The sequence below is a fragment of the Pleurodeles waltl genome, chromosome 1_2 (genome assembly GCF_031143425.1).
Source record: "Pleurodeles waltl isolate 20211129_DDA chromosome 1_2, aPleWal1.hap1.20221129, whole genome shotgun sequence".
NCBI lineage: Eukaryota > Metazoa > Chordata > Amphibia > Caudata > Salamandridae > Pleurodeles > Pleurodeles waltl.
Window position 1 is genome coordinate 714,572,680 of NC_090437.1, and position 15,742 is coordinate 714,588,421.

The window sequence follows — 15,742 nt, forward strand, 5'->3', positions numbered from 1 at the left end:
CCAACACGCTAAAAAGGTGTTCACAACACACAAAGTATGTCATAGAAACCCTCCACAAACTAGGCTTCTCAATCAACTACACAAAGTCACACCTTCTGCCGTGTCAAACACAGCAATACTTAGGGGCGACAATCAACACAGCAAAAGGGATTGCCACTCCAAGTCCACAAAGGGTTCAGGCATTTCACAATTTAATACAGGCCATGTATTCAAAAAAAAAAATACAAGTCAAAATGGTGTTAAAACTCCTAGGCATGATGTCCTCATGCATAGCCATTGTCCCAAACGCAAGGTTGCACATGCGGCCCTTACAACAGTGCCTAGCATCACAGTGGTCACAGGCACAGGGTCAACTTCAAGATCTGGTGTTGGTAGACCGCCAAACATACACCTCGCTTCAATGGTGGAACAGTATCAATTTAAACCAAGGGCGGCCTTTCCAAGACCCAGTGCCACAATATGTAATAACGACAGATGCCTCCATGATAGGGTGGGGAGCACACCTCAATCAATACAGCATCCAAGGACAATGGGACACTCATCAAAAACAATTTCACATAAATCACTTAGAACTATTGGCAGTATTTCTAGCGCTAAAAGCATTTCAACCCATACTAGCCACAAACACATTCTTGTCAAAACAGACAACATGACAACTATGTATTACCTAAACAAACAGGGAGGGACACACGCAACACAGTTGTGTCTCCTGGCACAGAGAATATGGCATTGGGCGATTCACAAGCAAAGCAAAACAAAGCAAAACAAACGCTGTGGGATAGCGTATTGGGCGATTCACAACCACATTCGTCTAATAGCACAATTTATTCCAGGGATTCACAATCAGTTAGCAGACAATCTCTCTCGGGATCACCAACAGATCCACGAATGCGAGATTCACCCCCAAATACTGAATACTTACTTCAAAAGTTGGGGAACACCACAAATAGATCTATTTGCAACAAAGGAAAATGCAAAATGCCAAAACTTCGCATCCAGGTACCCACAAGATCAGTCTCAAGGCAATGCGTTATGGATGAGCTGGTCAGGGATATTTGTTTATGCTTTTCCCCCTCTCCCACTCCTTCCATATCTAGTAAACAAGTTGAGTCAAAACAAACTCAAACTCATACTAATAGCGCCAACATGGGCAAGACAACCTTGGTATACAACACTACTAGACCTCTCAGTAGTGCCTCATGTCAAACTACCAAACATACCAGATCTGTTAACGCAACACAAACAACAGATCAGACACCCAAATCCAGCATCACTGAATCTAGCAATCTGGCTCCTGAAGTCCTAGAGTTCGGACACTTAGACCTTACACAGGAATGTATGGAGGTCATAAAACAAGCTAAGAAACCTACCACTAGACATTGCTATGCAAATAAGTGGAAAAGATTTGTTTATTACTGCCATAATAATCAAATTCAACCCCTACACGCATCTGCCAAAGACATTGTAGGATACTTACTACATTTGCAAAAGTCAAAGCTAGCTTTTTCTTCCATTAAGATACATCTTACAGCAATTTCAGCTTACCTGCAGATTACGCACTCAACTTCTCTATTTAGGATACCGGTCATAAAAGCATTTATGGAAGGCCTAAAGAGAATTATACCACCAAGAACACCACCAGTTCCTTCATGGAACCTCAACATTGTCTTAACACGACTCATGGGTCCACCTTTTGAGCCCATGCACTCTTGTGAAATGCAATACTTAACATGGAAAGTTGCATTTTTAATTGCCATCACATCTTTAAGAAGAGTAAGTGAGATTCAAGCATTTACCATACAAGAACCATTTATTCAAATACACAAGCATAAAGTAGTTCTACGGACAAATCCTACATTTTTACCAAAAGTCATATCACCGTTCCACTTAAATCAAACAGTAGAATTACCAGTGTTCTTCCCACAGCCAGACTCTGTAGCTGAAAGAGCACTACATACATTAGACATCAAAAGAGCGTTAATGTACTACATTGACAGAACAAAACTAATTCGGAAAACAAAACAATTATTTATTGCTTTCCAAAAACCTCATACAGGAAATCCAATTTCTAAACAAGGCATTGCTAGATGGATAGTTAAGTGCATTCGAACCTGTTATCTTAAAGCAAAAAGAGAACTGCCTATTACATCAAAAGCACACTCAACTAGAAAGAAAGGTGCTACCATGGCCTTTCTGGGAAATATTCCAATGACCGAAATATGTAAAGCAGCTACATGGTCTACGCCTCATACATTTACCAAACACTACTGTGTAGATGTGCTAACGGCACAACAAGCCACAGTAGGCCAAGCAGTACTACGAACATTGTTTCAAACAACTTCAACTCCTACAGGCTTAACCACCGCTTTTGGGGAGATAACTGCTTACTAGTCTATGCACAGCATGTGTATCTGCAGCTACACATGCCATCGAACGGAAAATGTCACTTACCCAGTGTACATCTCTTCGTGGCATTAGTCGCTGCAGATTCACATGCGCCCACCCGCCTCCCCGGGAGCCTGTAGCCGTTTAAAAGTTGATCTTGAACATCTGTATATTTGTAAATATATTACTTTAAACTACATTATGTACATTACTCCATTGCATGGGCACTATTACTAGCATACACAACTCCTACCTTACCCTCTGCGGGGGAAAACAATCTAAGATGGAGTCGACGCCCATGCGCAATGGAGCCGAAGTGGGAGGAGTCGCTCGGTCTCGTGGCTCGAAAAGACTTCTTCGAAGAAAAACAACTTGTAACACTCCGAGCCCAACACCAGATGGCGGGATGTGCACAGCATGTGAATCTGCAGCGACTAATGCCACGAACAGATGTACACTGGGTAAGTGACATTTTCCATTTAGCACAATTTAATTCAGACACTGACTACTCAAATGATTCCCTTCAGAGCTCATGTGTCTATGTTTTCAGACACAAGACATACAATTGTTTTCCGTCTCTTTCATCAGGACAAATAGTTAATTTTACATGGCATCACAAATTATTAATAGATGCCTTTTTCCATAGCCAATACAATAAATAAATAAATACATTAAAAAAGGCTATGAGCTTTTCCCATGTACGCACTTCAATAAGTGAATTATACATTTCTTCCATTTTAAAGCATCTACTTGAATGAACATTTCACAGCTCTAAAGAGACCACCTGCCCACTTTGTGACAATATAGTAATCCAATTTTAGTATTTGTACATGAAAGATGGTTCGAAGTAGCATATATTTGTAAATAAAATCAAAGGGCTCCCTGTACACCGTCCAGTACTCTTTTAAAGATCTCAAACATATCCACATTTTGATATTCCCTGCCTGTAGCATCTCCCTGAATAGTTTGATATGGTAATTATCTTCATGGTGGAAAGGGATATGGTTATGCATTTAGGGGTCTGATATTATGTGTTGAAGTATAATATTATTTTTAAAATGTACTATCAGAGCCATGAAATAACCCAGCAAGGGTACACATTGAAACATGTAGATGATTTTGTGGGTTACTGCCCAATAAATAGTTTGGGACTTTTGAGTAAACAATGTTGGTTGTTTAAGGAGGGCAATAATATTGACTTAAAGATGAATATCACTCTTTTTTAAGCTACTGTAAGGTCTGATCTAGATATACTAATGTACAGTGAATAGCAGCTCAGAAGACTTACTTGCCCTTAGTTTACTATAGGAACAGATCATTTAATTTTGTAAACTTTGTCTTTGCTTGTTGTTTCTAAATTCTAAACACACAATATTGTAGATGTACATTAGATTTCAAACAATAAATTGGGGAATACTTTTAGACATTTTACCTACCAACCTTAAACTTTTTCAACCTACTCTCAACCCTGTTCTGAAAGTTACCTTCTTCTATGGAAGACAACATCGAAGAAGTCTCTTTTGGGAGAAACATTCCTCCTCCTCAGCATTGTGAACACTGTGCAGAAACAACGTACACTCATCACCATCACATGTTCATTTTTCAGTGGGGCTAAAAGGGACATTTCGCAATGACGTTAATTTGACTCCTCATTTGGCTTCTCTGCACATTACAGGCTAAGAAAAAGTTAAGCTTGCAATCTGTTGAAGCTAATATGGCCGGCTAGTTATGTACCAGTTAAGGTGAATGCTGTGTCTTTTTTTATTTGTCTTTGGAAGCTTGTTATAAATGTCCAGTATAATCCTAGCTACCATGTGACCTATGTACAACAGTTTCTGAAACTGTGATGGTTATGATACGGTCCAAACAATTTTGTAGTACGTGAAATGATGTGAAATATCCCTTCAAGTGGTGTGATTGTTTGCTAACACCATTTCTTTTTTACTTTTTCAAATCCTCATTGTGTTACCATTGCTCTTTTTACCTGTTTTAGTTTTGATGAAAGCCCATAGTACACTATTTTAATGGCTGAAACATATTGACACTGTGTATCAAAGTGGGTTATGACACAATTAAACTAGCTTTCTTGCTGTGTGAATAATATATTGTCTTTACCTTGTTTTTTGTTTATGATGACTAAGTAACTGTTGTAATATTAGAAAATGTGTTCAACACAAAGACTAACCGTACAATGGTATTAAGTAACTTTTCAGTTATTAACCCAGTTGAACCCACGGCATCTAACTTCTCTGGTTCTTTTGCTTGCCTCGTGCCATTTTGAGGATCTTTCTAAAACTTATCTTTCCCCGCTGGATTCAGGCACACACTTGGAGCAGCTGTGAGAGGAGCTGAAAACTTAAAAACCAGTTGCTGTTTAAATGGAATTCTTGCAGATATGAATTATTAGTGGATGGGATAAAAATTGGAAGATCACCCTTAGATAAGAAAGGAGTTCTCATTCCAGTTCTCCCACCAGAGCTGATCATAATTGCATGAGGATATCTTTGAAGATGCAACTAAAATTTGTGAGAGATCAAATTCTGTTTATATGTGAAGAGTGTGATCTGATCTGGCCACATGCCTTTTTTTGTCCCTTCCCAACCTTTTACCTCTGATCTTAGTGATGGCATTGTCCTGCTGTTTTTTGTTTGTTCAAAAGGTATGTTTTTGACGCAGTAGATAAAGGGTCTCCAACTCCTTCCCCATCCCACACAGCAAAGAACACTAACATACTGCTCTCTGCATACATAGAAATGGGATATAGTCCTCCCCTCAATCGAGAGGCGAGGCCAGCCAGGGAAATTATATTAGGAGTATCTGCTCAGGCAGCCCTATCATCTATATTGTGAAAAGCCTAGGAAAAAGTAACACATCTCCATTCAAATGGTTTTGTAAGGGTTATAATTTAGAAAACAACTGCACCGTTGTTTTCAGCAAATCTCTAATGACCTCTGTGTCTTGTTACAAGTGTGATGGTAAATTGCCAACTACAGAATAGTAACATAAATAACAGGCAGCATCCTCAGATTTATGAGTCTGACTGCTATTGTCCCTGAGAGCAAGGAGGGTTTCATCCTTGATAGTCAATGCAGGACAAGCTGCATATCGTGTTGAAGCTGGGAAATTGGAAATAGCATTCATTGTTCATTTGCAGTTTTACTGGAAAAGTGTTGTTTGCTTTGCACTATATTATACACAGAAACTCAAAGCAACTAATATTCAAATGTTCCATGAATAAACCATGCTCAATCAATAGAAATCACCAAAAGCCAGGTAAAGTCAAAGTCTTGGTTTAATGTGTATATTTTTATGTTGTGGATGAGGTTGAAATTTAATATTGAAACATTTTCAGTAAATAATTGTTACAGTAGTTTGGGGGAGGGTGCAGTGTGGTATTTTGGTCTGGGTTTTTGTGTTGTTTTACAAACCATCAGAATTGCAAAAGTAAAATAAAATAATTAAAAGTTTGAAGTTTCCCAACAATTTACAGCTGAAACTAAACTGCTACTGAAGCCTCATTCAATGTGTTTGTTATAGCATTCCACATAGATTGATCGATATGATTATCACTGTTTTATATGCTTTATAAACACATGTATTTATTCTTCATGGTTATTGATTCAAGCCTAGTTTCCCCTTTCCTTCCCTTCCCTTCCCCTTTGGTAATTCCTGACTAGCTGTTATAATACGAGGTTTTGTTAATGTTCTTTGCACAACAGTTGTGGAATTCAGTTTGTAGAGATTACGTCAATAAGTAGCATAAAATAAAGTGCCCTCTTCACACTTAATAGTTTCTCAATTGTCGTTTTTTTTTTTTTGAGTCCTCATTTTATAACAAAAGACAGGAGAAGCCCTAATTGTATCCTAACTCTGGTCAGACCCCTGACCAAAACGTTGACACCTGAGAGGTAGCCTCCATCAATCTAAGGAAAGGAGGCATGAGAGGGTAAAGAGGAGAAACGCTCCCACACCCTCACCTCCTCTCTGTTGTGTCTGATTGTTTAATCATTGGACTCTTATTCAAATATCAGGGACATAGTCGTTTTTTTTGCATTTCTCAGACTAAGAATAGGAGAATTATTTGTGTAGAAGACTAGAAAGCGTTCCCACATTCCCAGGCATTTGTCTAAACCTTTACTACAATCTTGGTCAGAGATTCTTTTCACCGACAATAGCCAATCTGTATAAGTAGGGGAAGATCTAGAAATATCTCTTAACACATATTTCCCGACAAGCTATTAACACCAGGTACAAAAATGAGATGGGTCTGAAGTTTCTCTAGTTTGTCGTGTGAACCCCTCCCAAACCCCTTTTGTAATCCAAATACAATCATTGGTAGGCTTACCTCTATTTGTCTGTTCGTAATGATTGAAATCGTCTAACCCACTTTTTTCCAGAAGGTTTGAATTTCTGGGCACTGCCACCAAAAATGTATATCATCCACATCTTTCAAGTCACAGTTTAGGCAGTTGCTCTTCCTATGAAGTCCGAATTTACCTAACTTTCTGGGAGTCTAGTAGGTCCTGTATACAGTGAACAGGTGATTCCTCCTCAGGGGTGCAGATTTCACCACAGACCATAATGTACTCATTGATACCTGCCAATGATAAGAGGGGTCAAATGCCGGAAGATCGGGTTTCCAAACATATTTTCCGGCAATGGGAGGGAAGCGTCTTCTGCTTGTATTAATGTTTCTTTAATTTCCGAGTATCTATTATTGCACTTTCCCTGTCCGTGACATGCTCTGCCTCGGGATCTCCTTTTAACCAACTTTTGATTTGTAGATATTTAAACCTAGATAGCCTGGCATTTGTCTCGTCTGATAGGGAATCCCACGAGATCACCGAACCCTCATGACTACTTGTGCTCATCGTGAGATTCCCGCTTATATTAATGGGATTGCTAGTGCATCCTGCAAACATATCGGTGTACCGGGCGAGTCCCAGATTGGGGCCAACTCACTGTAGTACGGGATTCCTAGTTTTCTTCTCACTAGATACCATATCCTACAGGCTGTGTTAAGAACTTTTAATCTTACTTTTTTTGTTGTACCTAGTATGACCAAATTTATAGTGACGATATGAACCTTGCTCCTGAAAACCTTCTGTTAAAGCCTGCCATCGGGAGGATGTATATTCCTTGGACAATAGTAGTCTCTACCTCCTGAGTTACCCTTCCCCCAACCCTCCCGGTGGAACCCTCCTCTGAACGGTACTGGGTAATCCATCCTATCCTTGAGCCCCACCTCTCTGAAGCCAGCTAACTCTCTCTTTTTATCTGTTCAATTAATGCCACAACGTCTTGAGGATCCCTTATATTGTGCATTTTATTTCTCCACATTACTCTCAGCGTGGTGGGAAATTTCAGTTACGGGGTAGCACCTAAATACTTAAGCTCCTGCATATGCTTCCCAACTCCCATTGTCGATCTTGGGTTACCCTAGAGATATCTGATCTTATTAGAAAAGCCCCGCCCTTATGCTTGAAACTCCGAACCTTAAGAGCTTCTGTGAGGATCTGCTCCTTTACTCAATATGAGGCAAAGTTGACCAGAACCTTCCTGGGTTTATCTCTGTTATGGTTTACTCCTAAAGGGATCCCAATGGACTCTCTGTATTTCCAGGTCAAGATCAATGGGGGCTACCGTAGGGATATGTTATTTGATTAGCGTTATGACAAAGTCTTTAATTTTATCACCTTCTGCTCCTTCTGGAATATTCAATAGGGTTTGCTCACCATGAGAGAATTGATATGCAACACTGAAATTGGTGATGAGGAGAAGGGGTGCATCTATTAAAACCTACCAGCAAGCCAGGAGAAAGATAACATTTACTGAACCAGTTTGGTTTGAGTTGTCAACTTCCACTCATGGGTGATCTACACCTCATTTCTGTGACAGTTCAGAGAGGATCCTGAACCCATGTCAGAACATCCCAGTGGGCAGGATGGATTTTGAGCATATGAAGAGATTCTAAGGTACGATTTCCCATGTGGAACTTTACCCAAAATTGAAGCACCAGAGGGAGAAGACGAATTGGATGAGTTTGATAAAGCTTTTCAAAGGTTGCAAAATAGTTTTAAACTTTCCCTTAGTACAACTGTAGAAAGGTATAATTTCTATACAAGAATAGAAAGGGATAGAGAGACCTTTGACCAGTTTCTCACTGCATTAAGGAGTTTGTCAAACATATGCAAAATAAAAGGATGATGGACAGAGTGCTGAAACTTTTCAACTACTCACCCCGAGTCACAAATCTGGGTTTAATCCATCGTTCTTTTTCTCACCATGCCACCTCAGTTTGGACCCAGCCATATGTTAATCAATCTTCACCCTGTTCCCCATGGGTACAGTCCAGCCCGAAATGCCAGGCCAGGTCCTTCCTAGACTGGAAATATGCAACTTTGGCAACACCACAAACAAAATGATTCATGATCAGCTTATTGTTAACACTAGCAACATATGCGCCCAAGAAAGATTATGGATCATGAGGAATCCTACAATAGATGTGGTAACTACCTCTGCCAAAGTCATTGAACAATCAATGAGTTGGGTGAGAGATGAACGAGACCCACTCAAGTAAAGATAATTAAGAAGAATCTTATGTTATTAGAAAACTTATCAAATTCAATATGCCTAGATATGGGCATATGTCAAATAAAACAATTTTTTACAGATATGGAGACCCATCTCACCTTGCATCTTCAAAATTGTCCAGCCATCAACAAAGAATGTAACAACTGTAAAAGAAAAGGACATTTTTCAAAAATATGTAGGAATGCCCATGTTGTACAGGAGGCCGAAGACTCACCTAATGATGATGAAAACATAGAAATTATGGTGTTGATGGTACATGTGGAAGAATGAGATGAAAGTGAGGATGTTGTGAATCCACCTTTATTTCATATACTTGTACATGTTAGGGAGTTGACCATGATGGCAGATTCGGAGACCCCATACCCAATAATTTCCAAAGACTACTGTGAAGTACATCTTGCAAGTAAAGTAATACAATTATTGCCTCCTGACATACAAGCTGTTAACTTTGATGGACAGCAAATCAAATTCTTACTTCATTTCATGTCTGATACAGAATGGAATGGAAGGAAAGTTCATATGAGGATTTATGTGGCACAGATGGGTGCTAATGTACTAGGATGAAAGGATCAAAAGAGGTTGAATATAAAACTGGACCCGTGTGCTACAAATCCTGTTTTGGTCATTAAGGAAGTTGATGCAAAAGAACAAATTATGTTGGCGTTCCTGAAGTTTTTTGCCAATACATGCATAAATGAAAAGGATTTTAACATGAGATAAAACTTAAAAAGAATGCTGTACCAACCAGACAGCAAAATAAGAGTAGTACCCTTTAGTGTAAAGTAGGAGTTACACGTCTTACTTGACCAAATGGTAAAGAAGAATGTTATTGAAAAAAGAGTCAACATCTTCTGTGGTGCTTGCTAAGCTAAGTAATGCAATGGAAACTTCAGGCTCTGTGTTGATTTAAGAGCCTTAAATAGCACCATCATTGTGGAAAAGGAATCAGCTTCCGACAATAAAGGACCTATTTGCAATGTTGAATGGTGCAACCATTTTTTTCATCCTTCCAAGCCCATATCAGCATATAGAACTATCAGAAGTCTCAAGCCAATTGACAGCTTTTCAAGAGGATGCCTTTTGGGTTCGCATTCCCATCTTTTGTATTCAAAAGGGCAATGTTCCATAAGTTTAGACACATGGAAGGACAGGCAAGGTATTTTCAGGATGACATCTTGGTAGTCTCTAAGAGCAAAGATGAGCTCCTTGCAACTTTAAGAGAAGTATGTAACAGACTGTCTGGCAAAGGCGTACTTTGAAGTTCAGAAAAATGTAAACTGTTCTAGTCCAAAGTGGAATATCTGGCCCACACCCTATCTGCTAAAGGGGTGGTTACAAAAGAAAGTATGATTAATGCTATCAGAAAAGCACCCTTGCCTGATGACAGAAATAAATTAATGTTGTTTATTGGGTTATGTGAACATTACGCAAAATTTGTACAGAACTTTGCACCTGTTATGGAACCATTGAGAAATCTGATCCATAAAGGATGTGAGTTTATAGGGGGACCAGAACGACAGCATGCTTTTGAATTTATTAAAACAGAATTTGCAAACTCACCAGCTCTTCAACCTTTTGCGAGTGGATGAAAATGTGTCAATCTTATAGAGACATCTAGTTGCAGGTTCCTTACCTTAGAACTTTCCCCAGGTGTCAGTCTGGATCCAGAGATTTTTCTCGAGCAGTACCCCTGCGCTCCGTTAGGTGGCATCATTCAGCTCCGCGTCCGTCGCCAACGTCATGCACCCCAGATATAACATCATGGGTCCTAAATAGGTGCCACCCTGGCTCACTGACATCAGTTCTTTGATTTTCCACGCAAACCAGCACTGATTTGAAGAAAGAGCTACCCCTCCGTCCCTTTTTGACTGGTCTTTTTTAGACTTTTGTCAAAACATTTTTAGTATTTCTACTCCGGGTGCATCGAAGGATGTCTTCGCGGAATAAATTGCCTGTAGGGAGCAGCATTTTTTGCTGTTCCCTGAAGGCGGGAACAATGCTGGCTCCTGCTGGATGCAGGGAGCCGGCTGGGGCCACGGGGCTTCACCCACACCCCCAATCAGGATATGGTGGGTGTCCTCGATGGGCACCAAGACACCGACCCTTTGTTGGCTGGGTGGCCCTTCTGTAATTGGACAGGCCCCTGGATATGAGGTCCTTGGGGCCCATATGGGTGGGCAAAGGTGGGCCGCATGGCCCGCCCCTTTAGCAATTGGCCGGGTCCTGGTGGAGATGTGGTACACAGACCCAAAATTGGCCCAGTGAGGTGGGCTGCGTGCCCCCTCCCTCTTTAGAATATAGCCAGGCCCCGGTTGTTGGAGTCCCCTGGCCAGAAATGGCCCTGCAAGATGGCATCGTGCCCCCATTAAATATAGTGGTGGGCCCGGGGATGGGTTCCCCAGGACCAAAAACAGCCCGGGAAAGGGAGCCACATAAGCCCCACCCTTAAAAAAGAAATACACCAGGCCCTGAGTATGGGGTCCCTGGGGCCTAACTCGGCTGACGGAGAGGGCATGTGCCCCCTCCCTCCCCACACAATATGCCAGGCTTCAGAGGATGGGTCCCTGGGGCCTAAATTAGCCCAGGGAGTGGGGCTGCTTGCCCCCACTCCCCATTAAATATAGTGCTGTGCCCTGGGGGATGGGGCCCTAGGGCCAAAATCAGCCTGGGGAGGGGAGCCTCACCGCCCCCCCTGAAAAATATATTGCTGGGCCCTCCAGGGGCACAAGTTACAGTTACCATAGGGCATCAGTTATAGTTACTTGTGATAATTCTAGCTATAGCTGCTGAATATCTATGGTTGTGTGTCTGTGTCAAATCTGAACCTACCTAGGGCATCCCTGTAACCTTTGTTATCATTGAATTGCTAAGGTTTTTTAAAATCTGTATCCTAACTATAACGTTCCTGTATTATTGCCTTTGGAGATAGACTTTTGGCCTGCATGTGATGGAATCCAATGAGCTCACTTAATCCGAAACTTCCAAATCTGAAAATGCACTTTGGAAAAGCTGATTATATGTTAGCGAGTGTATCTCCTTCTGAACCATGTCGAATCCCCTTCACTCACCAGTTATTGGAGATTTTCCCGTTCCTCACACTTCTACTGGGCTGCTAATCTCTGTTTTCCTTGTGCTTTCACCAATTCTGAGGTATGCATTGTGGTTTCTTCTATCTCAGCAGTTCCTTTCTCCAGTTCTTCAATCTGAGCAGACAATTCACAGATTTTAACTGCTACATCAACCACACACTGTTCGATATGTGCATTATATTGCCTTAACTTCTGTATCATGTTGGTTAATTTGCATCATTTGAAAGATGGTGGACAATGATGGTTCCTGGCTGCCAGACATTTGTACAATACTGCTCCTTCACCTCCTCTCTGTTTAAATATTATAATCATAGATAGTATTTTCTGAAATAAGTGGAGACTGTCCATTTATGGTTTTTTTTACATCATGACTCATTATTGTCTCACCAGGGTTTGTCAGAGATTGTGGAAAAGTGATCTCCTTGGCGGTTACAGAATTTTTTATCCTTCATTGTGCCAACCCTCCCTTTAAAGAATTCAGATGGACTTCTTTAAAGAATAGATGGAGACCCTTGGCCGGGTTCTACTTAAATACAGACAGAACAGTGAGGTGATAGCTAGGATCATTTAAAGGGGCATGAGTACATGTTTGTATTACAATTGCTTCACGTAATTCTTGGGCGCTGGTGGTCTGGGGGGATTGAGGGAGGTACTGGGTGCAATGGCATACAATGTTGACGTATAGTGGATATGTTATGTATAAAACAATGAACACATTTTTGAGGAAAAAACAATTCTGTCTGCGCTGCCCTTTCCAGCTGAGGCTGTGTCTTGGATTGTGCGTGCGTTCACCGCATGAAGGGCCATATTTATACTCTGGTTGCGCCGAATTTGCGTCGTTTTTTTCGACGCAAATTCGACGCAGAACTAACGCCAACTAACGCCATATTTATACTCTGGCGTTAGACGCTTCGGGCGCCAAAGTGCCCGGAGTGTGCGTCATTTTTTAGCGTGAACCCCTTCCTTGCGTTAATGATATGCAAGGGAGGCGTTCCCGTCTTAAAAAATGACTCCCAGGCCTTTACGTGGTATTTATACTCCCGGGCAAAAGAGACGCCCGGGAGTGGGCGTGGCCAAAAACGGCGCATTTGCGCCGCTTTTTAACGCCTGGGTCAGGGATGGCGTTAAGGGACAAGTGGGCTCAAAATGAGCCCAGAGTGCCCTCCCCTGCCCCCAGGGACCCCCCCTGCCACCCTTGCCCACCCCAGGAGGACACCCAAGGACGGAGGGACCCATCCCATGGACATTAAAGTAAGTTCAGGTAAGTATTTTTTTTTTTTTTTTTTGTGGCATAGGGGGGCCTGATTTGTGCCCCCCTACATGCCACTATGCCCAATGACCATGCCCAGGGGACATAAGTCCCCTGGGCATGGCCATTGGGCAAGGGGGCATGACTCCTATCTTTACAATGATAGGAGTCATGTTGATGGGGGATGGGCGTCGAAAAAAAATGGCGCAAGTCGGGTTACGACGATTTTTTCGACGCAACCTGACTTGCCCCATTTTAAGACGCCCATACGCCATTTTCCCCCTACGCCGGCGCTGTCTGGTGTACGTGTTTTTTTTCCACGCACACCAGGCAGCGCCGGTCTGCTAGCGCCGGCTAACGCCATTCAATAAATACGGCGCCCGCATGGCGCTTCAGAATGGCGTTAGCCGGCGCTAATTTTTTTGACGCAAAACTGCGTTAGCGCAGTTTTGCGTCAAAAAGTATAAATACGGCCCGAAATTTCCCAGTGCCACAGCTAAAGATTTCAGTCTGTGGTGTTGTGAGCTGCTGTGTGGATATTTACTAAGTACATCGAGTGGGCAAGTCTACATGGGATCTGTAGTCAGTGCATCACTTCCCATCTGCATGTCGGCTCAGAAAGTATACTTGGCACTGTTATAACTGAACTTTGTGGAGATTTCCTTTGTCACTTCCTCTTTCCCAAGTTTCGGTACTCTGTTGTTAGACTGTTTCCTAATGGTCTCTTGAGATAAACAGCTTTTGCTGTTCAGTGTTGCTGTTTTTCATCATGTTGCATCTCATATTGTATTTCTCCTTGCATCTGCTCGTTTATTCTATGTTGGAAATTTGTGAAACTCGAGTATCATACTGGGTACTGGTGCTTGTTTTTTATTTTATTTATTTTGATTGTTGTTTTATGTATTACATCTACTGATTGTTGTATGACTGTTGTTGTCCAGCCATGCAGATTATCTCTCCTCCAGAATTTTATTTTGTCAACCCCTGGTCAACCTTTGTTAAATTGGTCTTGTTAGAAATGGGGTTTCTGGTTGGCTAGGTTATGGCACTAAGCTAGGCAGAACCCACTGACTGTAGTCAGGGCAAGGGAGTTACACGTCCAAGATAACCCCTGCTCACCTCCTTGGTAGCTTGGCATGAGCAGTCAGGCCTGTCCCAGAAGCAATGTGTAAAGCATTTGCAGAACACACACAACACACGTGACACACTATCCACACCACAAATGAAACGCAACACCAAGTTATTTAAAAATGACCTGTATTGTACACAGCAGAATTAGACCAGGCACAACACGTCAGTAAAACCCTGCTACCCAAGCAGTTGTCATAAAGTTACACAATATTTACCCTGCAGAAACCAGCAGTAGTCACACATAACACACAGGTTACTTATTATTCTGCAACATAAGCAGTAGTCAGGAATCACATTACTAAAGAAATGCACTTGTCATAGAAATATCATAAATGCCTATACCAGGAACATTATAAAACATATGGCAAGTAATAAAATCATATCAACATAGAATGCCCATAAAAGGAACATCAGCACATATATGGCACATCATCAAAAGGAAAACCAGGTTAACATACTAATCAATAACATCCATACCAGGAACATTCAGAAAACATATTTCCATAAAAAGTACCTATATGATGAAAATGAAGCTCTACACATGGTTTAGGCAGTTGCAGGGATCAGGGGCCACAACACTCTGCCCCTAGGGGACAAAGTGCAATGAAACACAGGGTGACAGGGCCCAGTGGCAGGCCAGCGCAAAGTGGATGCAGGCAAGTGGCAGTTCCTCCAAGTGACCAGGCAGGTCACAGGTCAGCACAGCAGCAGCTGTCCAAGGCAGTTCCTGGTGAATCCCTCCAGCAGCATTCTGTGTCCAGTTCCAAAATGTCTCCAAATTGTGGTGAAAAATCCCCTATTTTTATATTTAGTTTGGAAGGGTTCCACAAAGAAGGGGAGAGGAGGTTCCAACCAGTTACAACTGGTTTTGGGAGTGCCCCCTCTCTCCTCCAGCACAAGCTCCAAACATCAGTTGGGGGTAAACAACCCTTTTATGTGAGGCCAGGGCGCAGCCTTTACAAATGCATGTGTGCCCCATCTCTCCCTCCTCTTAGCCCAGGAAGACTATTCAAAATTCAGATGCACCTCTGTGACACCTCCACCCTCCCTGTATACAGGCTGTCTGAAAAGTATGCACAAAGCCCAACTGTCACTCTGCCCAGGCGTGGATGGGAGTCAAACTGCAAAACACCAGAGTCATAAGCACAGAGAAATGCTTACTTTCTAGAAGTGGTGTTTCTGTAATAGTAATAAAAAATCAATTTACACCAGTAAGCAGCATTTCTTACTACCATTACAACCATACCAGACATACCTATGCTACCCCTCATCAATCAGATAATACCCCCTAGAC